Source organism: Zingiber officinale, chromosome 3B, assembly GCF_018446385.1.
Source record: "Zingiber officinale cultivar Zhangliang chromosome 3B, Zo_v1.1, whole genome shotgun sequence".
In the NCBI taxonomy this organism is placed as follows: domain Eukaryota; kingdom Viridiplantae; phylum Streptophyta; class Magnoliopsida; order Zingiberales; family Zingiberaceae; genus Zingiber; species Zingiber officinale.
In genome coordinates, this window is record NC_055991.1 from 53,052,660 (window position 1) to 53,061,128 (window position 8,469).

An 8,469-nucleotide genomic window follows, 5' to 3' on the forward strand; every position below is an offset into this window, starting at 1 on the left:
GAGCACTATGGTTACTGTGTGAAGGAATCTAGGGCAAAGTAGTCGGCTGCCGGCACTAGGAAATAGCAAGGACAGCAACCAAAAATGGTCGCCGGAGAGATTGAACCGTGGCCGTCGGCTTCAAGCTAGGGCACAGAGGTGGTGGGGTAGAGGAGAGGCCGGCAACAAATTCCGGACGGCGACGGCGCTGTGCAGAGGCGCTCGGCGTCGGCAAGTCTCTGCTAGGGCACCGGGGTGTGAGGCAGTGCCCCGTGCGTCGTCGGCGGCAGTGCGGCTCGGCGCTAGAGCACGGGAGAAGGGTCGGCTAAGCAAACTCGGCGGCGGCACAACCCAATCTAGGGCATGGCTGACGCTGCTCCGGTCCAGAGAGGGCAGTGGCGTCAGCAGAGCTTTGGTGTACTCGGGGAAGAAGGAGAAGAGAAGACATCTGCGGCGGAAGAGGAGAATCGGAGAAGAAAAGAAGGAAAAATGGAACCGTCGGGTGTGGGCACGCGGCACAGTTCGGCGGAGGAAAAGAAAATAAAAGAAAATAAAGAAAAGAAAATGTAAATATAAAGATTTCCTCGCTTAAACAGGGTAACCTAAACAGGCTTTTCCGGGCCCCATTTTTTGTCCCCGTTAACTCGTCCGTACGAGCTCCGAAAAATACCCGAAAAATTTCCAAAATTTCCGGAAAATTCCCTTATCAATATTTGCCTATTTTCAGTATTTTTACAGATGGTTCCTAGAATGTAGATCTATTTTAGAGAACACTGTTGCCCTCCTTAGCTGATCAAATAGATCATCCATTCTAGGAAGAGGGTACTTGTCCTTAATCGTTACTTTGCTCAACGCTCTAAAATTTATGCACATCCGCATAGATCTATCTTTCTCCTTAATGAACAACTCTGGAGCTCCCCGGGGTGAATGACTAGGGCGGATGAAACCCTTGTCAAGTAGCTCCTGAATTTGTTCTTGTAACTCTCTTAGCTCTGCCAGAGAAATTCAATACAGTGCTTTTGAAATTAGGCTGGTGTCAGGAAACAACTCAATTTCAAACTTTACTTCTCTGTTGGGAGATAGTCCAGGTAGCTCTTCTAGAAATACCTCTAGATATTCATAGACTACCCGAACATCTTCCTGCTTGGATCTTTCTTGTTATCATTATCCTTCTAGTTCTAATTACTTAACTGGGGCTTCTGACTCCCCACTGTCTTGTCCTCTATCTTAACATCTAATTATGCCAAGAATAATACCTGATATCTTCTCTATCCTTTCTAAACATACTTATGTATATATGAATATAAGAGAGAAAAAACTAAAATTGTCTCTATTCTTTCTAAGCATATGTATCAAAACATAGAAAATTAAAACATGAATTTTCTTCTTTCCTAAGCACATATAAGTAGATACTCTATACTGCAAATAATAAAGAAAGCATAAAAGAAAATTAAATACTTTCTTACTTGAAGACGGCAAAGATGGTGCTGATGTGTGATGCTGGAGAATGGGAACTGCTCTGATACCAACTGTAACGACCACCCTTCTTACTATACTATACTACTCTCTAAGGATGACCGTTACTTAACTACTAACTCTACTTAACCGGTATGATTAAAAATCACATGGAAACCCTACCGAAAATGTAACACCCACAAAAAAAAATTATAAGATAAGTATATGGGTGTTATTTGCATTAGAACATAAAAGAAGAAGAATCAAAGAAAAGAATAAATAAGAGAAATAAAAAGAAGAGGTGAAGGTTTGAACCTTGAACCTCCCACCAAGGATAGAAATAAAATTTGTGTATGTTAACCACTAGGATAATGAATAATATGTGAAAGGGAAATGATGGGAATTGTAGTTGAAAGTAAAGTTAAAATTTAGTGAAGGAACAAAGGGAAAATCAAGTGGCTTTCTTCCCTTGTTTACCTCTTGGTTAAGAAAGAAAAGTAGCAAAAGACAAGTTGTCTTTCTCCCTTTTCTTCTCTATTTTCGTGGGGTTTAAGAGGGAAGTAAAGAGATGAATTTAGGGAAAGGAATGAAGACATATTCTCATTAATAAAATACATGCATGAATTAAGGAGGAAGGGAAGCAAAGTTCATTTTGGTAACTTCCACCTACTTAGCATAAAAGGGAAAGGAACTAAAGGATTTCATTTTTTTTCCCTTCTCCCTCACCCTTGCCGAGACTAGCATCCTCCTCCCTCATCTCCACAACCCAAGTTTAGGTTTCTCCCTAAGAGAAAACTAAACTACAAGAAGGAGCCTTCAAGGTGTGCCTTTCCAAGCAAGAGAAATCGAAAGGAGTGCTAGAAGAAGAGGCTCCCTACTTCCTCTTCACCAAGGCTACCATTTCTTAAAGATTAACAAGTGATTTCTAGGTAAGCTTCCCCTCACCTGTGGTACAATAGTTTGTATGGTTTTTCATGGAGTTAGATCGCTTAAGAACCTAGGACTTGCCTTAAGAAGGTTCGACCAAAAGAAGAAGAGGAGTTTAAGAAAATTGTAACTAGATATGCTTACTATTTTTCTTGTGATATGTATTTTATGTAAAAGATTAATCTAAGGTTTCCATGCTAGAATAAATGATGAAAACTTAGATCCATAAGCTTTAAACTTTCGGCCAAGCATGAACAAGAAGATTTGGTAAGTTTAAGACTCAAACTAAGCATGTTCCTTATTCTTGAATTATGTAACCTATGATAATGATGTTGTTAACTTTTTCTCTTACTCGTATATTATTGAAACTCCATTTTCATGCCCATGACTATTCGTCCATGTAAGAAGAAAAGGCTTAAGAGAGTTTTAAATTTAGGGCTAAGCATGCTAAGATTTTTCCTAAGACAAGGTATGAAGTTTTATGCCATGATTGTATGTTAGTTATAAATCCTACTTCATGCTTATAAGGATTCGGTCATGATGGGATTTGAAGTCTAGGAAAATTTAAACTAAGGCTAGGAAGCTCATGACTTTCTTGATAAAATAATATGAAACTAGTGGATGTTTTTATGGTTGTTTGTTGCATAGAATTTTGAGTACATGTAACTTTCGGCTACACTAAGTTTTAAAGCTAGTAGGTGTAGATTTTTAACTAAATTTATTCATGTTGCTCCTTGTTATGATGTCATGAAAATTGTGTAAGGTTTTTCCATGCTTTTAGGCCATATGAAAAGTAAAAACCTAACTCACATGTTTCGGCCACCTTGGAATATAAGGACTAGGAAAACTTAGAACCTAACTTATATATGTTCATGATGCTTCTTGTGGTAAGTACTATGATATATAGTTATGGTTCCATGCTCTTATGCCACTAGAAATGTAGTACATGTTTATTAGGGTTCGGCCAATAATAGTACAAAGGCCTAGAGAAAAATGTGAAACCAACTTATATATGCTTATGATGCCTTGTGATATATGCTATGAAATGTAGTTGTGGTTACCATGCTCTTATGCCATTATAAACCTAATTCCATGAGTTGTAGGTTTCGGCCACCTTGAGTTAAGGGGTCTAGGAAGCTTGGAATTGAAAACTAATAGGCTTATGTTGTTTCTCATGAAAAATGTATAAGATATTGGCTTAAGGTTCAACACTTCCATGCTACTTGTAACCTAGAAGGAGACATGTTAGGGTTCGGCCATGATAGGTTTGGGAGCTTAAGGAACTTAGAAACCAAACTAAATATGCTTAAGTGATTCCTTATGAAATATGATATGATATGAGTTTAGGGTTTACATGTTTGCATGTTACTTAGAACTTGTTTACTCTACATGTAAGGTTTCGGCCATGAAGAAATAGAAACCTAGGAGGGCTTAAAAATTTAGGTTAACATGCTTATGACCTTTCATATGAAGATATCATGAGATTTTTATATTTGTATGTTGTTTAGAGATCATGCCTCTATTCATGACTTTCGGCCATATAAGTTTAGTGACCTAGATGTACCTCACATGCTATGAATGAATTATGAAATAGTATTTAACGATTCCATGAATGGTTATGTCTTTTTATGATAAGTGATATGCTCCTTTATGTATGCTTATGATCCATGTATGTGCTATGTGCTCAATCATGCATACTTTAGTATATGATAAAAATGATATGTTCATTATGCAAGCTTATGTTTCATGCATGTGCTGTGTGCCCAAATATGCATGCTTTATGATATGCTAAGTGATATGTTCATGATGTATGCTATGATTCATGCATGTGCTGTGTGCCCAAAAAAATGCATGTTTTATGATATGTCAAGAAACATGATATGCATGTAAGAATAAGAACTACGATATGTATGACATGCTACTTTACTTTATGTATGTCTTGTACCAAGGGTGGGCTCCATAAGCGCCCCGGGGTCGATGGACTAAGAAACGAGCCTCGTTAGGGATGGGCTCCTAAGTGCCCCTAGGTCGATGGACTAAGAAACGGGCCTAGTATGTATGCCTTGTAGGGTTCAAGACTTGCTACCTTGGACCTACATAGGACGCGCGCATTTATGTATGTGGTACAAGCCGGGATCCCAATCATGTTGAGATTATGTTTAAGTATGTATTGTATAAGTTTTCAAAGACATGTTGCATATGTTGCATGATATATGTTTAGGACTTTACCTTGCTTATGCTTTATGATTATGCCATGATTTTTATGATGATGTTATGCTATGACAAGATACACTTGATGATCACGTTTATTATGCCATGATACTTTATGTTATGTATGATATGCCATGATATGCTGCTTGATATGTTGAAATTGTCTTTATACCTTATGACTTGTGATCATATATGCTTTACGATTTTTGTGAGTAGGAAAGGAACTTACTGAGCCATGAGTGCTCATAGCTTACTTTCTTGTACCACAGATAAAGGCAAGGAATGGATGTACTAGGGGAGCAGCAGGAGGGCTTGAAGGATGTGTGCGGTAGTGGACTGGCTAAAAGAAATGACCTGCTTTCATTTAATAAGAAATTTGCCATGTTGATGTTTTTTACTTTATGACTCCATGACTTTAAGTATGTGTTTGGTATTAAGACCCAAAATTTATGATAAGTATGCTATGTGGACCTTTTATGTCTATTGTGATTTTTAAGTAAGAAAAAGTTTTTTAAATTCTCTAAGTAAGACTTCCGCTGTGTTAAGTATGTATGTGTCGCAAGGTAACCCCCGTCGCCTTAGCAGGAGAGGCTGGGCGTTACAGAAAAATTTCGACAGAGTCTCCCCTGTACCGGTGTCCTTAAACTGATATACAAACACTATATACACAGCCACAGGCGGCTGGAATAGATAACAAACTCTCACGCAGTTTATAAGACACAACAACTAAAAAAAATAAACTATTCTAGCAATAACAAATGAATAAAACTCCAGCAGTGGAAAATAACCAAACTAACAATGCGGAATGAAAATACAATCTGAAAAGACATAAACCCTAAGGTATAACTCAACTATTTCTATCCACTAAACATGGAAACTCAAAACTTCCCAGGTCTCTCCATAGTCCTGGCATCACACATCCATCCGCACCTCCTTGTCGCCTTCCTTTGCTAACACTTTTCTTTTCCTGTATCTGCAGTAAGAGGAAATGCAAACTATAAGAAAAATGCTTAGTAAGCGCTATCTAACTCACAAAATCTCGATATGCATGTACATACATCCATGACATGATCTAACTGATTACTTACTGAAGACTACTCATGCTCATCTACCAATAAAAGAATAAGACAAGCTGAAATGCTAAACATGTAAAGCTACTCATGCTCAGAAAATAGCAAAGAAGAGTAAGCTAATCTAAATAACATGCTAGCAAAAAATAAAGCTCAACTTGTTGATTTTAAAACAAAGTGAAACTTAATTCATCTGTTCTAAACTTATTCTTTAATTCACTTGTTTAAAACTTATTCTGTAATACTTTATACTTATGTAAAACTTGCTTTACTTGTTCAAAAACTTATACTTATAATACTTCAAAGTAATAATCAACTTTCTTCTTGGGCCCAGGCATAGTAACATCTTATGCGCGCTCCCTAATAGGTTGGGGTAGCGAGCCACCAATCCTAAAAGAGCAGACCTCGGTCTACCAGGGCCAAGACCTCGGAATTGGACACCTGGATTTGTTTAACGATAACCTCGGAAGTCGGGTACTAGCCTCTTCTTAAAAGTAAAATACTTATTATTTTAATTACTTCTTCTTTAAATGCCTTGGTATTTTAATAGGCACCTTGTGTGCAAAATATCCCTAAAGTCTTGACTTTGGGATCTACTTAAGGCCTTGGCCTTTTCTTTCTTTTCTTTATCTTTCTTATACTTTTCTTAAACCCAAAATACTGTTAGTGTATCTTTCGTATGTATCTATGAATGAAACTAACTATGTAACACATAATCATGCATAGAATACAAAAGAAATCTACACATACAATACTTATCAAAAATCTGCACTAATGCTTAACAGAAATCTGCATACTAGCTTAATAAAAATCTGCATACTAATCAAAAATCTGCACTATTATAGCACTAGTTTCTTAAAGGAAACTACACTAAAAATGAAACAATGAACACATCTACTACCACACCTATATCTATTCCTTCTAATCTGTCCAGAAGTTCTGCAGTCAACCCAAGGAATACAATGCACACTAGAAACCATCTTTAACACTTTGAAAATCCATTTTATCTGCTACAAATCGAAACCTCACAGCTAGCTTCAAAAAAACTATTTGTGCATGGTAGAATATAGGCTACAATTCTAATTGTTCATGATACATACAACATGGTTGCTGGACAAAAAGATGAAACTCCAAACCTAGCATTCTTCACATGAACAACACAGTTGGTTTCGTACTCATTACTGATTAGAATGCCTTTGCAACAGCTGACGATAAACTAGAATTGTATGCTTTCTTAGGGTGTATACTGATCTAGATGCATAAAGCAATCCCAGGTATTAGTTAATTCTAGTTTCTTCATTTACCATCTTATAACACACACATCAATTCCAATTGTCCAGCATTGAAACCAACTCAGAAAACAACCGAAAACTTCTCAAATCTGGAATCAAAAGATAAATTGAAACCCCATGAAACCTAGAGGACTTCTTCCAAATTGCTTTGCACACCTACTCCTATTCCTTTCCCTGGAAATCCATAACTACTGGAAGAATTAGGCTTGCAACATAATGCATAATAATGGACCATGTATTTACAAAATAATTCACGGTCTTCCTAAATCTATTCAGAATTCACAGCTATCATACCAAAAAGGAAATCACTTTGAGGACAATTTAAATTCTTGGAATCTGCTCCGAATTCAAGGATAATTAAAATAAACAAGACATCAACAAAGTCTACTACAGATCAATCAAAAATTTGTATTACAAGGAAGAACTAGAAACATAAAGAGGAAGATCTCTGTCCAAAATCTCAGTTTAATAACACAATAAAGCAACCTTGTAATCATCCAAAAACGACTACCATGTCTCGCACTAAATCTCCAAAATCCGCAGCCATACATGGGAGCAGTGCAACTTATCATTAAATCCGAGCTATGTTCTCAGCAATCATGAAACAAAACAATCCGAAACTACTCTTACTGCAGGTGAGAGCACTTACCTTGGGTTTCTTGGACTTACAACCAAAGAAGAAGGCTTCCACTGCTCTAGGGTTTCGGGTGGACACGCTTTCTCAACGATCCCTCCCTATCTACTTGTTCTCCTTGGTGAGACGGTCCCGAAGATGTGAGAAGCTCTCGAAAAAACCCCTCGCCGACCGCCGGAGGAAGAGCCCTAGCTTCGGCTACGATTTCACCCAAGCAGGAGCCGACGCCGTCGCCGCGTGCGAGAGGAGGAATTTTGAGGGAAAAGAAAAATAACTAATCCCTCTCTTAACTTATCCTTTTATAACCTAGGGTATTCTGTTATGGCTTAAGAATAGTTCATGCCTTACTCTTTCATGAAACATCAGCGTGCGCCTTGGTCCGCTGGAAAGGCGAATTCCCGAAGGTCTCCCGTTCGAGCCGCCCTCGGCTCCTTTTTAAACGGAAATTTTATTTCGTTTCTTAAGACCGCTTAACTATATTTAATTCCCTTATATTATAACAAAACAGCCGTGGAACAGTTAACCGGATTTATTTAAGGCTTGGCTTAACCCGAGATCCACGGTTCGAATCTCGGCTTGGACATTATTTTTTTTGCAACTTCTTTCGTTTTGTAAAAATATCAAACGACCTCCAAAAATTGCATAAAAATACTCTATAAATTCCTAAAAATCTCTAGAATTTTTCTAAAATATTTCTAGATTTTAATAAGGTCTTTTAGAACTCTAAATCATGAAATTTGGGGTGTTACATTTCCGCGATGTGAAAAAGCGATTTTCGCGGCCCGAAAGACCCAACATAACATACATAGTTCATCCACATGATTTATTTAAGTTTAATCACATCATCCAACAAATCCAATAATTCTCAATCAACACAATCATTTCCTCCTCCAATTTATAT

The 8,469-nt window shown here is 37.5% G+C and overlaps 1 long non-coding RNA gene across 1 annotated transcript; it reads right to left on the reverse strand.

Moving 5' to 3' along the window:
* Window positions 1–5,299: 5,299 nt before the first annotated feature.
* On the reverse strand, window positions 5,300–7,865 carry LOC121968291. Its single transcript, XR_006108045.1, has 2 exons — window positions 7,584–7,865; window positions 5,300–5,545 (listed from the first exon to the last, which is right to left on the reverse strand). It is a non-coding gene; the product is annotated as an uncharacterized LOC121968291 (long non-coding RNA).
* Window positions 7,866–8,469: the final 604 nt, after the last annotated feature.